Source organism: Pseudopodoces humilis, chromosome 1 (assembly GCF_049639895.1).
Source record: "Pseudopodoces humilis isolate 2021_Gansu_Grassland_sample_001 chromosome 1, ASM4963989v1, whole genome shotgun sequence".
In the NCBI taxonomy this organism is placed as follows: Eukaryota; Metazoa; Chordata; class Aves; order Passeriformes; family Paridae; genus Pseudopodoces; species Pseudopodoces humilis.
Genome location: NC_142200.1, coordinates 57,401,057 through 57,422,115, shown reverse-complemented (window position 1 = coordinate 57,422,115; position 21,059 = coordinate 57,401,057). Strand labels below are relative to the sequence as shown.

Below are 21,059 nucleotides of genomic sequence, written 5' to 3'. Positions count from 1 at the left end.
TCCAGCAGATCAACACTCCTGGCCAGCTCGATGTTGTCTGCAAAATGACTGAGAGTGCACTTGATCCTCTTGTCCAGATCATTGATAAGGATATTAAATAGAACCAGCCCCAGTACTGAGCCTTGGGGAACACCACTTGTGCCCAGGCATCAGCCGGATGTAATTCCATTCACCACCACTCTTTGGGCCTTGCCATCAAGGCAGCTCTTTACCCAGGTATCCTCATGCCACTATCTGTGTTTTAAATTAATCCAATACCTATTAACATCTAAATTCTATTGAATTCAATGGGAATAGGGTGTTTGAAAATCAAGATATATCTTTGGGTGCTCAAAAAGGATTTGTAAAGTAATGCCATATATCCAGATTTCACTATTTTATCTACAAAACTTGTTATTCAGAATTAAATAAAATTACATAAGCCCACTTTTTAATTAAAATTAGTTTATATTTTGAAAACTCAACAATTAATAATTTTTAGTTGCATTAATACTTCACTCTCCAGAATGCTTCAAAAGAAAAAATGAATTATATTAGATGATTTTTAATAACTTATGGATTTTAAAAGTGCCCAGTTATAAATGAAAGGACTACAGAATAAAGATAGCAAATGCACACATTCAATGCTATTAAAAGGCAGACACATACGATCTCATGTATCTTGTGCCATTTGTAAAAAGGTTGTTTTATTATCAGTGTAACTAATCACAATGAAGACATCTCTTACAATCAAAGACATTATAATGAATTTTCTTTACAGCTACAGAGAAATGGGATTTGCTGTTCCATATCAAACTAGAACAGGCTGTATAAATTCTTCTTCATATTTATTATTAAATGTAACTTTTATCTATAAAATCAACCATGAAATATTATAAACTGAAACAACAGAATTTATATCCTTTACTTAATTTAGTTTAAACGGTCTATTCACTAAAGAGAGGGGGAAAAAGGTTACATATGTATTATAACGTGCCCTCCCCTCTCCCCCATAAGTGTTTCCATTATAAACCACCTAGTTTTTGGAATTTATAACTCAGCTGTAAAAATCCACTTCATATGTAAAAGTTGGTATAATTTTCCTTTTACAAATTAAAAAAAAAAAAAATCTGTTTCAGAAGGAAAGCAAGAAAGAATGTGAGAGAAGGGGAAAAACAATTACACTAAGAATTTTAACTCTTGGCCAGTCAAATCAGTTGGTATGATCTATCTGTTGTAATTCAGACCTATCTTCCCACCCCGTCTCCTGAACAACCACTGGGAGATGGTCAGCTGGCTGCAGCAGAGCCCCTGGGCAGATGGGAGCCAGGTACTGGCATCCAGCTGCTGCTGACCTGCCAGGTTCAGGCTCTTATCCTACCGCTATCTCCTGAAGTTAGCTGTACAACTGGGAATTGGACAAATGAAAAGTAAGTGAGAACAGCAAAGAGCATTAATATCACCTGTGTCAGGGAAGACACAAGACAAAACACATCAGCACATCTTAAAAATGACAAATAGACAAAACAGGCTGTAAAAAAAACAGTCCTCACAATTAAAAGATATAAGACTTGAGAATTCAGGAACTGGAGACTGGACAACATACAGTGCAATGAAAACTGAACAGAAAAATAAGGGCAGATAAAAACCATCAGAAGTTCACACAAGGATAAAAAGGGTCTTATTTAAGACAATGTGGAAAACAATTCATACATAATATGGCAGATTCCAAAATGAAGCATGAAATAAAGCAACAAGAGACAAGCAACCTATGACCTTAAGGTGCAAGCTACAACCTACACTATTTCCTGCTAGCAATATCCTACTTTCAGCTTTTTCCTGAACTGTAACAAAAAGCACAAAAGTGAAATTTACCTTTATTTTCAGAGTCCCCATTTTGCAGTCTGAAAGGAATAGAAAGAAGCAGCAAAGGAGTAAAACCTTGTATTGGTTCTCATAGTGCAGCTGGTAAGTTGGATGAGCTGGCAGGACCAACAACCAAGCTACACCAGGTAGATGCCTGCAGACACTGCCTCAGGGGCACCAGGGAAGCTGGCAAAGATCTGAAGTCCAGAGATGCTCCCATGTGCCCCAGGTGATGCTGCACTCTTGCTTAGAGGAATGAACCAAAGCCATGTGTTCAAACGTAGCCTTTATTTAATCTTCAGCTAAGTTTATTAATCAGAAAAGTCTCTCTCTTGGCAATTCTTTAACTACGGCCCATGAGGACTATGTATATATATTTCAACCAATTCCCACAACAATACAAATAAGTAACATTTGTAAATTCATTGGTTCGCTACAGTGATTCAGGTTTTTTTTTTTTGGGTTTTTTTTTTAATAATCTTCACGGGAAGATCTTTTACTGGACTAGATTAATCTGGCATAGACAGACAGCAGAGGATATTTCTAAAATATGCATTAAAATTCAAACACAGTAGGAAGATTACCTACACAGCCTCCACTCAAAACACACACTCAAAAAAGGTACATTAGTAAAAAGAACTATTAAGTATGAATTTTAAGGATCTATTAGACATTGATATCATTTGTTATTTTGATATAGCTTGATTTGCAATAGAGACGATGAGCAACAAGAGAAAGAACGAGAAGATTTATGCTCTAAGGCAAACATATCCTTAAAACAACAAGACTCAAAGAGCAAAGGCTGCAAATGTAAAATCAGTTACTAGTTTACAGAATTTATATCATATCATCAACAGGAAAAAAGAACCAAGCAGCAAGGATCCTCTAAGGGATTGGACAGTCCCATGACACAAAAATCTGCACTCAATTCCCAAAGTTCATCAGTCCAAAATCACTCATCTCTGTATCTACCTGGTATGTTAGCCACTACTATACTGCTCAATGTCAAGATTTAAAATGTCTGGATCAGAAAGTGAGACCTGGAACTTTAGGTACTGATATCCCACATCTAGTTCAGAGAGGGAACAGTATAGTTCCTTCTCAATGAGCATGAGACAGCCCCTAAACTAGAGAAAAACAGCAAGCACAAGTCCTAAGCCCAGAAAACAAGAGCTGCTAACTCTGGCAACCTGGAGAAAAGACACTGACTCTGGAGAGCTGTTACCATATCATTTACTACTCACAAACCTGAGAAGTCTCGTTCTTGTACCTAGGGCACACCTGCAGTGCAAGCACCCCAAACCAGGCACCCAAGAAAAGCCTCCTACTCCTCCAAACTTACTGCAGCTGCTCCATAACTTGGTGTCTGCCAGTCCCAAAAAGAGAGCTTGTTCAGGCCCACACATCTCATGCAGGGACTAGGAATCTTTTATGAAGAGTCACTAAGAACCACATTCACTCTAGGAACAGTTTTATACTTCATGTCAAAAAATGCAGCACAGACTATGAGATTATTTCATTTGAATTCATGGTATCTATCATAATTTATGATCAAAATGTATTCATTACAAAAATATATATTGAACAAACAGGAGAAAATATTAATTATTTGTTCTACCTGGCAGCTCTTATTTAGTGGAAGGTCACCAAAAATCATTAGGAGTTCTTTCAAAAACTATTCAAACAAACATTTCTAGAAGCAAAATCTCAACAATATGGTTTTTAAGAATAAAGCATATTTTACGAAGTACTAGAATTTGGGAGCATACTAGTCCTCAAAATGTACCTTTAAATTACCCCTAGTTGGAATGACTGGCATAACTGTGTTAATCACTTATTTTAGCATTGTTTTATCCAGTCAGCTCATTAAATCATTAAAAATATACATGACTGAGCTTCAGTTTGACCTGCAGTGACTCCTATATGTACTCTCAAAATTAACACAAGCACTGAATGCTACTAATCTTCAACTTGGAATAACTGATCAAAGAATACTGCCCTGTAATTCACTACAAGCTAAAATCATAGCACTGAACTGTGCATTTTCAAACAAGTGGTTTATAACTCTAGATTTAAAATGCAAAGTTTCCATTATATTTAATAATTAAAATGCATGCTGTGTTATGGTTACATTTGGTGACTGGATTAGTAGTACCCCAACTGAGTTAAACAATGCCTTTTTCCTATTAGAGTTCATATTACCATATTGTCTATTTGTTTAAGAAAAGGAAGAAAAAAAGCACAGCAAGGAAGAAGGAATAAAAAAGAAATATGAATATCAAACACACTGAAAGACAGTGAGGACCAAGACAGCAAAAAGACCTGGTATCAGCAAAATATACAGTAGCTGAAAGCAGAAAAGCTGAAATATCTGTGAATTTAAAGTATGAAAACTTTTAATAAAAATAATATTCTCCCTTTGTCAATAAGGGTTCTCATTCAAAGTAAAGGAAATAAAGCTCAGTTTGTTTTCCTAGATGCAGTTGCTACAAATTGAGGGAATACAGACATCACTGTCAAAGAGCAGATTCTTTCAGGCTGTCAACTTCTTAATCAGGGTCTGACTTCACTGGAAAGTGTGAAATTATGTAATTATTTATGCTTTGCAATTCTAACGGTTTAAACAAATCCAACACTATGAACATCATCTTTTATAATGCAAAATTCCTACTGCGATTTTGTTTTAGGGAATATATCTCTTTTTTTTCCCCTGTGCTTTAGGTGATTTATTCAAACAAAATTTAAATATTACGTGAAGTATTTCTTTTCTCCCAAAACAGATCCCACTGAGCTTAGAAGAATAATTTACAAAATGAAAGAAAATTGAAAAATAAAGTAAAACTGAAATCATGGCCACAGTGACATCAGCTGACATTTTTTCAGTACTGTCAGTTATATTGCTACACAAAACTCTCTAATGGCAAGACTAAAGACCTTTGAGTACTTACAACAAATGTATAAATAAAATATTATTTGACCCCATAAAAATACATACATCCTTACTTTCCTGCACTTCCATGCAATATTTAAGTATAAACTCCAGAGATTAACTTTGTTTTCATTTCAAGTATATTTTAATTATCTTGGTACCAACAGCAAATAGAAGACAAGCTTGTGTGCCTGAAAGCTCACCCACTTCTCCCTCTATCGTAGCTGGTGTAATATACTGCCTCTGCCTGTAAGTCACCTCCTCAGAAACCCATCCCCTTATAGGGTAAATACCCTTGGCAGACAAAATACAAAAGTACGCATTCACTGAAATAGGTTTATTTAACACTCCCCGTCAAAATATACTTTACTGAAATCAGCAACATCTAAATTCATGATGATGTGAATGAAGAAAAAGAGAAAGCATTACTGCAAGTCAACCTCCACCAGCAAAGTTCAGCATGTTATTTACCTGGAAATGGAACCTGAATAGCCTGACCAGAGCTAGCAAAATGCATTGTCAGGTTTTCACTTGTTCTCTCCAAACAGCACCTTCTGTACCCAATGACCTTTTGCCCAGGAAGGATTCTTGGGTTTTGACAGAAGGAGCTCCTTGTATCTCATCAGACATCTGCTCCAGAGAAACTGAAGGTCAACGCCAGACCTTTGTCAACTTTCTATTGAGTCTCTTACTCCCCTTCCCTCCTCAGGTTGCCATCCCTGTTGCAAATTCCTTGGGTGACACAAAGGAAAGGAGACAGGAAACAAAGCCTACATACAACCCTCTGCAGATATAAGAGACACTCACAAAGAAGTCAAAGCAATACTTGTCAAGAATTTCTGAGCTACCTAGATTTAGAATGGCACTCAAATTCACAAGTCTGTATTTTTGACACTTAAAGTCTAATGAGAAACTACTAAAGAAAAGAAAGGGTAGCTTTTTTAATATAATATATCTGCCAAGTTCCCAGTACCAACAAGTAACAACACTGTATCATAAAAATCTCAGCTCAAGAACCAACCTCTTTTTGAGGTAGGATTTCAAAAAAAAAAAAAAAAAAAAATACAATTTTATGTCTGGTTTTGTATGCAAAAATTATGTAATGGAGAGCTTGTGTCAGGTCCTGATTTTGATCATTTTGACACAAATTGAAAAAATTCTGTTAAACTAAATGGAAACATTCCAATTTATAGTCAGGTAAATAACATCAAATTCTAGTCCCAGGTTTTCTTTCCTTCCTGATTAAATTACATTAATGTACACTCAAAACAAAGCAACTACTGCTATCCCTGTGTTTCTTTTCAGGAGAGTAACTTATCTGTTAAAAAATACTACCCGGGCATAAACATGAAGTCATAAAGATTCTCCATATGTCTGCCATCTATCTGAAGCCTTGCAACAGAGGCTTTTAGCAGCATCATAGTACATAGACACCAACATATCCTAAATGTTGGGCAGAAGTCAACCTGCTTCTTGAGGACCTATAAGCCATAGTTTCTCCCTAAAATACTTTTTATTAACGTGATATGTATATGAGACAGCAAAAATCAAAACACTGTATTCTGACACAGAATGTACCAGAAAAAGGCTCAACAACTAAATATTTTGCCTTCACATTCTTGGTAAAAGGTATGACATAGTATTCATTGCCATTTTATTCCTAATTAGCAGTTTAAGCTTGTTAACAAGAACAGTTCATTTAAGGTAAACAGGAATTATCTTTCCGTTGTATAGGTAAGACCTGTAAATAGGACAGCTGATAAATTCTAAGATGAGAGCATCTAGGAAACTATTCATTAAGGCTTGGGTTATAAATTCAAAACATGAAGCATAACATGCTCAAAGAAGGAGGTTTTATTTTTAAAAGCATTCATTAGGCTCTCATCTTCAAGCCTCAGACTTGTAAATAATTTAAAATGAAAATGCTAACAACAGGCAGGGAAAAAAAACAAATGCAATTCGAATCAGTCCATTGTTGTACCAATAAAACTCAGAACAATAGAAACTAAGTTGGCAGATTTTGAAGACAACATCCAGAAAACATCTTTATGTACTATATCTTTGAACTTACATGTTGTGCTAGCACTGGCACAAATCCAAAAAAAAAATTAGCTCTGACTTGTAGCAGCCAGGCTTTGCCCAGTAAAGGATACACGTGCGGAACTAGTTATCTTTGGTCATCATTGTACTTAATTCTAGAGATGCCAAAGCAAACAAACAAGCTGCAGTTTATCAATGCTTTTAGATTTTCTATCTATCAACTCTGATTTTTCAGAAATGTATATCCTATTAACAATTTATATGACACAAGGACTCCCCTTTACAGATGAAGGTAAACCTTGGTTTGCGAAACGTGGGGAGCATGGAAAGAAACAGCCTTTCTTTCACTGGCATTGAAAATGGAAAGTGAAGAAGGCAGAAGTAACCGATCAAACAAAAAAAAAAAACAACACAAGGATCACTGCTGTCCTCACTGCGTATTCAATGTCCCAAATCTAATGTCAACACATCCCTGCAGAAAGCATGTTACACACCAAGGAACCAAGAAAGTGCAACATTTTGCCTTCACTGAGTGTATGGAGTTTGCTATCTTTTTCTCAGGGACTTGGAACAATCCAAATTATATATTCAATGTCACTTAAACATTCAGTGGAAGACAAGCATGCAACAGGAATTTCTTTCTCTATGTCAAAAGACCACATGGCACTGCAAAATGCAAAGGTACCGTATTCCTATGCCATGGTTCTTGTGCAGAAAGATGTGCATAGATGCTGGCTATCTCAGGAACATCAAGATATGCTCCTCAGAAGCCTTTCACTTACTGGCTGCCCCCCATGCACCAGGAAACCTGACATTTCTCAGTCACACAGGATTTCCCGTACACTACAGAACAGCCCTGGACTGAAAAGCAGTCAGAATCATGCAAACAGACATTTTTCTTTTAGAACACGATTAGTGCCTATTTCTAAAATGCACTTAGGTCATCTCTTTGTAAGGATGTGTGTGAATTTGGTAATACGTACTGTAAATTTTCTTTCCATACTGAGGAAAAAAAGATAGCTAGGTTTCTTTCTGATATAAAGACAGAGATTGCTGACATAAGTTTGGGACATAACTTTCTTTCATCTTCACATGCTGAAGAACTGAGATTAAGCAAAATATGAAAACTTCCACATACATTTAACACCTACAATGGACTACAGGCTGTTCTGTAACTACTGACTCTTCTCTGGCAGATGGAAGAAACAGGACTAATGGCATTTGCAACTGCAGAGCAGGAAAGCATGTATGATTCCCCAGTTCTGAACATACGACTCCTTTCTGCAAAGTAAATAGTTATTTTTGGAATTTCTGCAGGTGAGAAATTGGAAATTACAGGAACATTTTTTGCTACTTCACTAGTTTTATACACACATGCTAATAAACAATCTCAGTTTATGTGTTAACACAGGCCATAACGACCAAAAAATAAAAAAAACCTCCAGTTTAGAAGTAGGTATAGGCATATTTAAACTTTCATACATGTTTGTGTAACCATGTAAGAATGTCCACTGCAAAAACAAACAGACCAGAGATAAAACGACTCTAATGTTACTGGATATTGCATGAACTTTGACACCATCGGCCAGGTAAGATTTAAGTACTTTGCAATGTCAGGTGCATAGCAACCCTACTCCTAATTCATTCTCTCCAAGACATCCATGCCTGTTAGTACTAAACATTGTACTTGCCTAAGAGAAGTCAGCCTCTTCTCCCAGGCAAACAGTGACAGGATAAGAGGACACAACTCTCAAGGTACACCAGGGGAGTTTAGGGTGCACATGAGTAAGTTTCTTCACAGAAAAGGTGATTAAGCATTGGAATGGACTGTCCAGGGAGATGATGAGAGTCACTGCCCCTGGAAGTGTTTAATGAAAGACTTGACTCAGCCTTAGTGTCATGGTCTAATTGACCTGGTGATGTTGGGTCAGAGATTGGACTTGATTGATCTCAAAGGTCTTTTAAGAACCTAGTTGATTCTGTGATCACTGGTGAGGAACAGGGCTCATTTCCCTCATGCCTTTGCCTCCACCAAAAACTGCTGTCATTGCTTCTGCTCCTTCCACTCCTGTTGCATGGGAGGAGTAGTGCCTGCATGTCTTGGCTGCTGCTGGCCAGGCACTGTGTGATGCAGCTGCACCTCAGGCAGCAGTGGCTGTGCTACCCCAAGGTGGCAAGGCCTTAGCAAGACCTTTCTGGGGTAGAAGAATAACCACAAATTCTCTGCTGGGCAGCTGCTGACAATCTGCCAAAGTGAAAGCACCATTTCCGTTGGACTCCTCATGCAACACAGAGCACAGGAGACCACTCCACTGCATGTCTGGTTTTGTGAACAGCAGAAGGAAACACAGCCACTACATCTGTTCAAGCACATCATCCTGTCTTTCTCCCCAAGCTTTCAAAACAGTTATACTCCAAACTTCAATCTAAAAGGTCAACTTTTTAGTACCTTTAACAGGCACCTTAATACCAAGGCATTAATTTCAATGAATGACTGGACCAGGTGTATCTGAAACCAATGTTTTTATTTGACTGATGGGGTCATCCATCCAATGCAGCCCTTCTGTTTTCCTGAGAAAGAGAATATTTAAATTCTAAACCACGTTAGGAATTCAAACAAAGGAGCCACAGAACAATTCCAGTTCAACCATATTTCATGTGCCAGTCTGTCTGTAAATTCCATCTTATGCACAAAACCCCAACACTGTACACATTCAAAAAATTTAAAAAAAATAACTAGGCAAAGCAAAGCCACTTCATTCTAATGTTGTGCACACTAATAAGAAAATGCTGTTCTTCACTACAAAAGCTTGGGTTTAATGGAATATGGTGACTGACATCTCCTTCACACAAATTCTATCTCCAAGTAATGTTTTTCTGTAAAGAGAGACAAGACAGCTTAAGTTTTAAGAACATTTCTAACAAAGAAAACTCTCATGCAAATAAATTAGAAATCTTTGATGCTGTTACTATACAATAGTTCCTACAGAAGAATCATAGTAAAAGATTTAACTCAGGTCGTTTGAATTATATTTCCCAAAATGCTAATAAAACTGACATGTTTGAACATACTGAAAAAGTCACAGTCCATCATTGTCCTGTCACATCAGTGCATTTGACTTTTTTTTTTAAATGTATGGATTATACAATTACTGCCAGGCTCCATATTTTATATATAAAAGCTACAATCTGATTATATGTCCATGCTGAAATAATTTATGAAATAAGGATGGAATGACTGCAATGTTACTTCCATGATGAATGTAACTTGCTGTGAATAGTGTAGAAGATTGCAATAGAGACCTAACTGAAGCCTGTAATTGTCTTCATCTTTCATGAAGAGGTGTGACCTGGGAAAAATATAGATCCCAGCATCCAAAGCTCCAGCCTCATGCAAATACCTTGATTACTCATGTTCTGATACAGGAATGGAAAATTTATAGTCTTCACATGCCACACCTTTGGGGTATTAAGGTGAGAATCACAGGGAATTACATCCAGTGTTTAAATTGTATGCTAGTCTGTTACGGTTTTTCACCACCAGAAAATCCACCATTGCCACTCTTACCCTTGCACTTTTGGATTTCCATTATTTACTACTCCCTAAGTGTCACCATCATGATTAGTATCATATGGATGAGCACGAGCACGTGAGAAAGCCAAGGTCTTGCAAGTCTGCATCAGTACAACTACTCAAAGAAGCAAAAAGGGCACAGGAAAACAGAAACAAAACCTTTAACTTCATAAATTCTAAAATCACTACTAGATACAGCATTCAGATCACAAATGTTTTTTCCTTCCTCCAACTAACACTACATTTAATATTAACTTTGTGGTTCACAGGCCACACTAGTTATTTGAAGGAACGACAGGAAACCCTTCATAACAACTCAAACTACACAAGACAGAACACAGACTCATAAAAAAGCTTGTACTGGAAGGGACCTTAAAGATCACCTAGTTCCAACAGCTTCCACAAGAGGTGGTTGCTCAGAGCCACACCCAACCAGGCCTTGGAACAGCTGCAGGGATGGAGCATCCACAACCTCGCTAGGTTGCCACTCTGTGCCAGTGCCTCACCACCCTCACACTAAACAATTTCTTCTATATAAAGGACATACAGATGATAACCTATCCCTCAAAGGCCACCTAAAGCCGTAGTTTTGGTTTAATGATCTTTCCTACTGAAGACACACAAACCTTCAGGAGTGTACTACCACTGATTTGTTTATGGCAACTTGCTTTCCCTGCATAATCTGACAGGTTCCCCAAGAAACTACACTAACTCCCTAGATCAGGCAAAACCATGTTGAAAATCACAAGACTTTGAGGGCACAGGAGGTGTTCATGATTCAAGAGGCTGACCTCCAAAGAAGGACAGTAAATAAGGAAGGGAAGGTCTGAAGCACAAGTCCTGTGAGGAATGGCTGGGAGCTGGGAGTGGGATTGAGCCTGAAGGAGGCTCAAGGGAGACCCTATCATTCTCCACAACCACCTGAAAGCAGGGTGAGACCAGGAGTGGTTCAGCACCTTCTACCAGGCAACCAATGACAGGATGAGAGGACAAAAACTTTAAGCTGCACCAAGTGAAGTTTAGGCTAGACATCAGGAATTACACTGAAAGTGTGATTTGACTTTGGAATGGACTACCCAGGTAAGTTATGGACTCACTGTCCCTGGAGGCATCTAATTAAAGACCGGATGTGGCATACGGAGTTATCTGTTGGTGAAATGGTGTTCAGTATATCAGAGGTCTTTTCCAACCTAATTCTGTCATTCTGCGACCGCTCTACATAGTGACTGAAGCAGAATAAAGGGAAAGCAGCTAAAACCCTTCCTTTATCCTTTTTAACAGCTGCGTACAGAGCTCCTGCAGTCAGGGGTGTCGTCCCTCACCGACAGCCACTGCACTTCTCAAATATCATACCGGCTTATTCTACAGCAACCTTCGGAAAAAGAGAGGGAAGTAAGAAACGGGGTGTTTGGGTGGCTGAAACCACTCAGGACAGCGCAGAACCCCAAAAACCGACACTCCCGAGCGCCCCCCCCTCCCCACGGACCGGCCCCGCCCCGCCGCGCCTGCGCAGCCGCCGCCGCCGCGCAAGCTGTCCCCGTTCGGCGGTTCGGGGGCGCTGCCCGGGGCCGTCCCCGCGGGCCGGCGGGTCCGCGGGCCCGGCACCCACTGCCGGGTCCCGCTGCCTCCTCAGGCCACCGCCCTGCCCGGCCGGGCGCCGCGCCTGCGCACCGGCCCTAGGGAGCTGGGCGGAGGGCGGGGGGGACACAGGGAACGGGGGAGGAGCCCGGAGCACGCGCCAGCCGGAACCGCGCAACGCGGTAGCAGCTCGCGTGGGTCCCCACCCCGTCCGGTTCTTCTTCCCTCCGTCTCTCCCCCCCGTCCCCGCTGTCCTCGCCCGTACCCTCTCCCTCGCCTCTCCCCGCCGCCGCCCGCCTGCGGCACAGCGGAAAGGAAGACCCCCACGGCCCCGGGGCTGGCTGCGGCAGCCAATGAGCGCAAGGGAAGCTCTTCCCGCCCTCGGCACCGCGGCCAATCGGCGAGCATCTTGGGACAAAGCAGGCACGGGATTGGCTCGGCCCGTGCGCCACAACCCTCCCGCCCGCCCACAAAAAAAAAAAAAAAAAGAAAAAAAAAAAAACGACGGCAGCGCAGAGGCCCAAAAAGCCCGAGGGGAGACGGCGACGCGGCACACCGTGAGCCCCCCTCGCGAGGGCCGAGGCAGCGGCTCGCCTCGCGCCGCTGTGCGACGAGACGGGGCGGCCGCACCGCGGCGGGCAACGCTTACCGCGCGGGGGGAGCCGAGCGCCTCCGCTTGTGCTGAGCCGTGTCACCAGTGGCGCGCCGTAGCTCCGCCGCGCTGCGTCACGCCCGGCGCGGGGGGGGCGGGGCCCAAGCGCGTTCACGTGACGCGACGGCGCCGGGGGGGCGGGAGCTGGTGCGGAGGTGCCGCTCGTGCTGTCGCGGGCGCGAGTGGCCGCGGGCGCGAGTGGCCGCGCGCCCAACGGCCGCCGCCGCGCGCGCAGCATCTGGCGCCATCTTGCCTTGCCCTGCCTTGACATCGCCCCTGTTCTCGACTGTTGCCGCCCCTCCACACATCCCGGGATGGGATGGCCCCAAAAGGAAGATGGAGACTCGAGGGTTTTCCAGGGTTGCGTGTGCCGGTGAGGCCGCAGCTTCGTGCGCTTGCCGGACGAGAGCAGGCGGCGCTGGCAGGAGCGAGCGAGTGCGGGCTTGGGGCTTCCCGAAGCCGCCCGTTCCTTGGTGCGTGGCGCAGCCCGGCCTGCTTGTGGCTTCTGCCCCTCCGGCGGCCCCCGCGCTTGGTTGCGCCAGTGTAACCTTGGGCCGCACGTGCGTAAAGCTGCTTGACATTCTCACCCTGCATCGCAGTGCAGCGAGATTGGTATCTGGTCCTTGGGAAACCTGTTCTGGAGGAGGGGGAAACGAGTCCTTGATGCGGAGCCTGCAGCTATTCACTAGGGGTATCAGTCGAAGGGTGTCGACGTCCCAAGCTATATTAAATAACCTTCACGGAGTGCAGTACAAGAGAGGAACAGTTGAAAAAGGCAAAAGGGAGGCAATTTGTAAAGAATTTCGTATTTTATAAACTCAAGATGATGAAACACTCCGTCTGCCTTAAACATGATTAAGTATAATACCAAAGCAAAGAAGCAAAGTGTAAAAAGTCTTCAGAAGCCTGCAGTGAAATGTAGTTGCTTTTTCTCTGTTGCTTTTGATTTTTAAAATGCGTGTTTCCCATTTATCTCCTGATAGCACAACATTTTTTAGTAGCCAGTATCTTAGTTAAATGGCATTTAGCATTCTTCAAGGCCATGGCACAGAGACAAGGAGAGAACACCTCTTTGGGAATAAGTTTGCAGTTCATTGACTTTCCAGTCACACAGTGTGCACAAGCTTACCCACTTGAAGTGACAACTTACAGTGCTATTCAGCCAGTTTGTCACTGGCTAATCTGTTAAATTTATGTCACAGAAATGCCAGTTCTCTTGAGGGTTGTAAAGACGGCAAGAATGGGTTGAAAACAAAGCAGTTGGTGAGGCCTGAGCCCTTCATTGAAACAAAGTGGAGCATCCCAGACTTTACCAGGTCTTTACTGGGTCTCAAGTAACACCAAGTGAGTCTGCCTAGTCCATCAGTTATTTCATTATTTGCTTACTGAGAGGAAACGTACTGGAGAAGGAGATGCGATTGTGCAAGCTGCAGTCTTAGAAGTTGAAGTATTGCGAACAGAATTAAAAGAGGCAGCGTATTTTAGGAACAGCCTGAAGAGGGAGCCATTGGTATGGGACAAGTAGCAGCTAAGGTAGAATCACTATTAATCTAAAAAAAAAAATCATACCTGTACCAGAAATAATTAATTTTATTTTGTAATTATAAGCTGTATTTATTAAATGTTTACAGTCATCCCTACATTTAATGTTCTGGCTGAAGTATATAAAGAATTCTAAAGTTGTCCTGAAAAGTGGTTCTGTGTTCTGAAATAGTTATGCTAATAAAAATATATTAGAATGCAAGCTGAATAAGTCAATGAGTAATTAACAAGGATTTAATTAGCTAAAAGATAAATTTATCAATGGATTGTAAGCATAGACTATATTTATTTTTTAACAGAATATGACACTAGGAATGATTCTGCAGTTGCTGTATTTCTACCACACCAAAATTCTGATTTCACTAGAAATACTACTTATTGTAAGAGTACTACCAGCTCTTTACTTAGCTGTGTAACTTTCCTACTTATTATTCTGTGTTTGCTCCTGTACAAAAAACACACAGCTTTGTGAATACTACTACCAGAAGTGAGATATTCAGCAGGATAAAGGCAGTCACCATAACACTACTTATCAACTCTGACTCACGGGATTTCCTATCAGATTTCTTTAGAAGAAATAACCCCATGACTGGATGATGATCTCTTAGGTAGAATGTCACTGTCAGGCCCTCCAGAGGACACTGGTGTCTGTAGGATATCAAGTTATTAACATCAATCCATAAGGGCTCCTTTACCACCTTTGGTTTTTCACAGAGTAGCAAATTTTTGAGGAAAAGTTGCATATATCTTTATTCTGCAGTTCCAACGCCTAAGAAAACATGAAACAGAATAATTAGGATGTAAACACCAAGAACCTTTTTAGTGTCAATTACCTATATACATATATATATATATATACACATATATCTATACCTTCCCTTTTTTAATGCAAGTTATTTTGACCATTTTTCAAGGTGTGTGATTCAGGAAGCTAAGTGCAATATTCCAGTTTGACTGACCTGTTTCACGCTGTTCAAACTGATGGAATTTGGTTCCGTTGGAATCCTTGGAGGTATTTAAAGGATGTGTAGATGTGGTACTTAGGGTTTCGTGGTGGACTTGGCAGTGCTGGAGTAATTGCTTGTCTTTACAAAGAATTTGATGGTTGAAGGTAAGGATGTTAATGTCTTTGAAATGGGTTTTAATGTCTCTACTAACTTCGGGCAGCAGGTTTGTTACAGAGCCCAGACAGCTTGGACCCTGAACAGTCTGCACAAGCCTGAATTTCTGAGCTTCGGAGTAAAACAGTAGGTTCAAGGGGGGAGTATGTAATAGGCGGCAAGGGAAGGCTTTACCTTCCTAGTACCTCAGCCAATGGGGAAAGGAAGAGGGCAACATGTGGCCGGGAGTGTGGGATGAAAGGAGACTGCGCCCTCTGAAACCTCGAAAGAGAAGATCCCGCGGGTGTGTGTCAGTGGACTTTCTCCCGTTATTCGAATAAAGTTGCAGGACTCCTCCATCTCTTTTTTGGACAGAAACCTCTGGCGTTTGTGGATTTTCCAGACAGACTCGATAAAGGTCTTTTTTAACAATGGACAATTTCAATTAATAATTCTGTGAATTGGCCATGGTCCTGTGATCCAGGTCCCTGGCTGGTGCAGCACTACTGTAATTCATGGCTCAGCTGGTTCCAGCACTGCCTCGGCCGAACGGCAGCCTGGGCAAAACACAGGTGGCTTGTGGCCGCCTCGGCAGGGTCACAGCGCCAGGGCACTGCCAGCGCCACACTTGAGCACGGATGGGCTGGCTGAGGCCAGCTGCCTGCAGCTCCGATGTGGTTTTGTGGGGAGCTGCCCCTGTGAACTATGGTGGCAGTTCCGTGCCCACTGCTCCTGGTGTCCAAAGGAATGGAGAGAGAGTCTGCACAGCTCTGCAGCCGGGCAGCCACGCCGATCCCAGGAACCAGAGGAGGTGTGGCCGCGTCAGGGCACGGCTGCCCCTTTGTGCCACCGGGCTCATGCTGCCCGTGGCACCCACACCCGCTCCTTCATTAAAGGCTGCACCTTCTGACTCACTTCGTGTTACCCGCTGGGTTCGCTGCCCACTCGTGCCAATTAACTCGTTTGAAGTACAAATAGCTAACCATTTTTACATAAACAAAATGTTCACCCACTGCTAGGTACCTTTTGTGGTTTTTTTGGGTTTTTTTGTTTTTCGGTTTTTGGTTTTTTTTGTGATATAAAGAACCTTCTGCAGGCAAGTAAAAATGTAGTAAAAATTATGTGGTTTCCCAACTTTTCCTGCTGTTGTAGGTGCAATGTAAATGTTTGAGGAAAAATAAGAGGGAAAGCACCCGGGCTTTAGTGGAAGGCTTACTAAGGATTCGTTTGAATTTCTTATAATTACATAAAATCTAGGAGGGAAAAAATAATTTTGAGCAGCTTGAAGTGATTGAAAGGGTTTTTTGCAATTAAAATAATTTTGTAGGAGTTTAAGTTTACAGATAGAAGCTGCAAGAATATGAAAAAACGAACAATCAAGATAGTGCTTGAAGTTCCCTCACTTAACAAAAGAAAGTGAGTGACTGCAAATCCTTTCGTTTGGCCCACAAATGATGCATCATGCAGGCCTAGTCTTGTCAGTAGTATTAAAGGCTTTGTATTCAGCCTGCAGCACAGAAGCATGGGGGCCACGGGGGCTATCTGTCTGCATGTGCACAGAAAGGTATCTTCACAGAGGCACTTGAAGAGTCACATGTGGTCTTTCATCAGATCCTGAATAGTCTGAGTTAAGGTTCTCTAAAGTCAAGTTACAGTCCAGATGAGGAGTGGTAAGAGAATTGTATAACATCTATGAGATGTAAATGTCTAGAACAGTAGTCATACAGCTGTCTGCTCAGTGTCACAGTAGCCAACACCTCAAAAATAAATAGTAATAAATGGTCATAGAAAGCAATTGTATATAAGCACCAAAGGCTAAACTGTTTTGCATACACAATACAAAACATGCAGACAGGAGACCTCACTTACATCTCTGTGCATGCAGCTTTCTAGATACAAACATCAATATCTATATACCAATAAATCAGATGTGGGTTTTTTTCCATGCTGACAAATAACTGACGTTACTTGAAGCACACAGGCAAAAATTTTACCCATGGACATTATCTTTAAGTCTTCAGGCTGTTCCCTCCAGAAAATCCCATGTTAAGATATATCGGCACCTATAGAGTGCTGCAGGTGAACATAATTTTTCCTGGGCCCATAGACTTTGGTGTGGTGTGACTTAGCAAAGGCACCACTGACTGCCATTGCTAGCTCTTTCACAGGAGTGCAGCTAGCACAGTGTCTATTACAGTTTTGTTTGCTTGTTAGTTTGTTTAAAATGGATCTTTCATTCCACTGTTTTTCAATAAAAAGTGGACTATATAAATTTTGGTGTCCAGAAGCCCCCCCAGAAAGGTAGCTTTAGAAAGGATGTACTTCCAGGATCTTACTATCCTTCCACTGTGATGAAATGAAACTCTATCTTTTGAAATTCTCACTGGAATGTCAGGGTTGCTGCCTAATTGAAGATGTTAACCCTGTCTATGGAATTTGATGCCTTGTCAGGAAGACAGTAATGCACAAGAGACAAGTAAAACAGTGCTAATTCTTGCATTTCTAATTGTAAAAAAAGAGTGATGCAAACTTACATGAAAATCCTATGAGGGCTCTGCCACCACTTGTTTCTTTACGCCAGAATATGTGTCAGGAGCGTATCATGTTGAATATTTTCAGGTTTCAATTCTATGCTCCCCTTCAATTCCACAAATAAATGATATTTGAATTATTCTTACAGATACAAAAAGAAAAAAAAAAAAAAAAGAAAGAAAAGAAAGAAAAAATTGTAACTGCATTGGAAGGAAAAAAAATTATACCTGGATTGGAAAGACGAGGAACATACAATTGGCTGACATGTCATGCCATTTTACAGTGAGAGATCATCAAAATGATCTTAAGACAGGTAGCAAAATCAGCATTATCCACACATACTTCCACAACATCTGGTTTCATTTAACTACAGATATGTCTAAGTTTGGCCAATCCTGCCAAACCTCCAAGGATTTAGTTTTCTTGTACTGGGGTTTTTTAATAAAAATTCATTTAATTTTAATAATAATTCATTGCAGTAAAATGAGAGTCATTTATTACCCTGTATTGTCTGTTATGTGTGAAGATGTCCAGCTTGCCAGAATTTACAGCTCTGAGACTGTGTAATTAATCTCTTGCAAATTCACAAAGCAAGTTTCTGAAATAGACATATATCTGAAATACAAACATCAAGTCTGGTACATTATGCATCAATACATTAAGATTTAATGTGGTAGCAGATCAGAAAATAATATGCAAAAAAGTATGCTACATGAAATAGAGATTTAGTCCTTATTTTTAATCTTCACTAAGTCAACATATTATCCATGTGGCACATGCATCCTAGTCCTGTTAGAACTACATCCACTGAAATAAGAATGTGTTTATACTGTTAGCATTAAAGGAAGAATTTTCTGGTTACACACTGAAATTCTCAAATGCTCATCAAGTAAGGAATGTGACCATTTTTCTTTGCTGTTGGGATGCACCTTACAGAGAGTGGACTTCAGAGCTTAAGCAAGGTTTGATTGGGCTTTTTTTCCCCTCCCGGGAGTAAAATTTCTTAGAAAAAAGAATCCAAATTTCACACCTGTGAAAGTGTGTTTGTACTTTGGTTTCACAAAAAAACACAGCTGTTGTTTCTGCATTGAGAAGTAAGTGAATGTGGCATATTTCACTCAAAGAATCTGAATGAAATTGCATAACAAAATATAAGCACATTTTCAGATAGTATTTGCAATTTTTCAAACTCTGTGAGAGCAGATAAATTAACTAGGAACTGTCTCCATTGTCCTCCATCCAAACAACTCATTCCATGTGACAACCAGCTGAAAACTAGGAACTGACTCACCTCCTTAGAAAGTACTGGAAATGTCGAAATGACTTCTAAGTGACTTCAGGAAGAAGACTCACACTGGTTCAAGTTCATAGCTGAAAAAAAAAATGAAAAGAGGTTTCAAGATTGCATGTTTGTATTGTTAGCAGCTAATTTTGAATTTCCTGGTCTACTTGTAATCTACTGGTCTACATGAAATCTAATGTAGCAGCACTGCAGAAAAACCTTTGCTACATATTTGTCAAAATTATCTGCAACTTGGCGGTATTCTTCATACACTGTTCTGAAGAATGCAAGTAAGAAGCTCACTGAAATATTTGGCAGTAGAGCAAAGTAGACAAATATGCACGCTGTTAAAAAGGAACTGTTCATATTTTTGTATTCATATATTTGTTAAAAATATTTAATGACACACCTCCTAAAGTGCATGATGTGTCTACAGCTCCAAATACAGCCATATGTGGAGTTGAACTCAGTGGTCCTTATGGGTCCCTTCCAATTCTAGATATTCTATGATACAAAGTATAAACTTGAAAATCAGTTAAGCTTCACCTTGGAACAATAAGTATTTAACTTTACATGTTACTTGCAGATGGAATGTTCCAGCAAAAACAAGGGAACTCATGGGTCCTCACTGGCACCAGCCACTGTGGCATGCGCCTCTGTGTCACAGGTAAAGGCACAGTTGCACAATTTTCCTTGTCCAAACATGGACTATGAACATCCTTAACTAGGAAGGTATTTTATAACATTTTGTGAGACAAGCCAAATGCTGTATTCTGAAAGGAATAACTAGCAGGAGTCAAAGTTAAACTGCTTGGGAGTAGTGTGACTGAAAAGGAAAACTGTAACTATGTGAGTAAGGTTAATTTCCACTTTCTCAGGCTAAGTAGACTATGACCTGATTAGTTCCCAGTCTCAGGAGGCTGCTCATGTCTCTATGCCTTCAGCATCTGTTGTCAGCATCTTACTCTCCATGATTTTAGCTGACACACTTTTCATCCTTCTCTTTTGAAACATCACTTAAGGATTAAAAACTGTGTTTATCTAATGTAAAAAAGTGACTTTCACACTTAGACCCACTAATATTAAATGGAAATTAAAATCTTCTAATTTATTCTTTCACATTACTAATCAGTAGAAAAATAGGATCCCATTCTTGAGTGTTTGATTCCCTACAACACAGATGTACAGTCTACAAGAAAAAGGAAAACGTGGGACAAGCCTTCCTCTCCCAGGGAGACAGGCAGAACTTGACCAGATATGTATGGGCACCTGTCCTGTTAGGTGTGCTCTGGGGGCTGTGAAACACAGGCACAAGTTGCCCAGAGAGGTGGTTGGATGCACCATCCCTGGACACATTCAAGGTCAACTTGGATAGTGCTCTGAGCAGCCTGGTCTACTTGATCCTGCTCATTGCAATGGGCTTGGACTAGATGGTTTCCATAGGTCTCTTCCAGCCCAAACAATTCTATGATTCTGTGATTTTAAAGGTGCCTTCTAACCTAAATTCTTTTATTATCCTATGATCCAGGTCTTCTGGACATGCGCACAATGTTGTTTTCCCATTATTCAGTCGTAAGAAAAAACCTGAATCAGAATGGACAAGAATATTTACTTTTTTAAATCAATGACTGGATTAGATCTTGCAAGTGTACATGTATATACAGCTACATAAATGCATGTTTAGACACACAAATTGTACATATGATTTCTGTAGTTGGTCATGATTTGAGAATATCCAATATGCTCTGACATGGCATATGTCACATCTAGAATAAGGCTAACAAATAGAAGCAAACTTTAATCCTATTTCTAAGGCTAGTATTGTGGAGTTGTCTTTAATTTACTGTGGCAATGAGTAGCTGTTAGTGCAACCAAGAAGAAACATTTCTAGAAACGTTGTGTAACACTACAGACTTTAGAAAAATACACACAGTTTCTTTTTTTCACAAGGCTCCAAAAAGGAAAGACAGAGTGGATCATTCTTG

The 21,059-nt window shown here is 40.7% G+C and overlaps 2 protein-coding genes across 7 annotated transcripts in view; both read right to left on the bottom strand.

The window, feature by feature from the left end:
- The window catches only part of ZNF407 (zinc finger protein 407), a 335,107-nt gene extending 322,421 nt beyond the window's left edge, over positions 1-12,686 (bottom strand). The window contains exon 1 of the mRNA XM_005517307.3: positions 12,616-12,686. The gene's annotated coding sequence lies outside the window, so the exon portion shown is untranslated. The remainder of the gene's footprint in view (positions 1-12,615) is intronic.
- A 180-nt stretch (positions 12,687-12,866) lies between these two features.
- The window catches only part of CNDP1 (carnosine dipeptidase 1), a 30,504-nt gene continuing 22,311 nt past the window's right edge, over positions 12,867-21,059 (bottom strand). For 3 of the 6 annotated variants that reach the window (XM_088064872.1, XM_088064866.1, XM_088064844.1), the window contains 4 exons: positions 19,084-19,163; positions 18,294-18,390; positions 17,795-17,898; positions 12,867-14,929 (listed from right to left, as the gene is read on the bottom strand). The gene's annotated coding sequence lies outside the window, so the exon portion shown is untranslated. Of the gene's footprint in view, positions 14,930-17,794; positions 17,934-18,293; positions 18,408-19,083; positions 19,164-21,059 lie in introns of all 6 variants that reach the window. The other 3 variants (XM_088064860.1, XM_088064853.1, XM_005517452.2) reach the window with 3 other exon arrangements.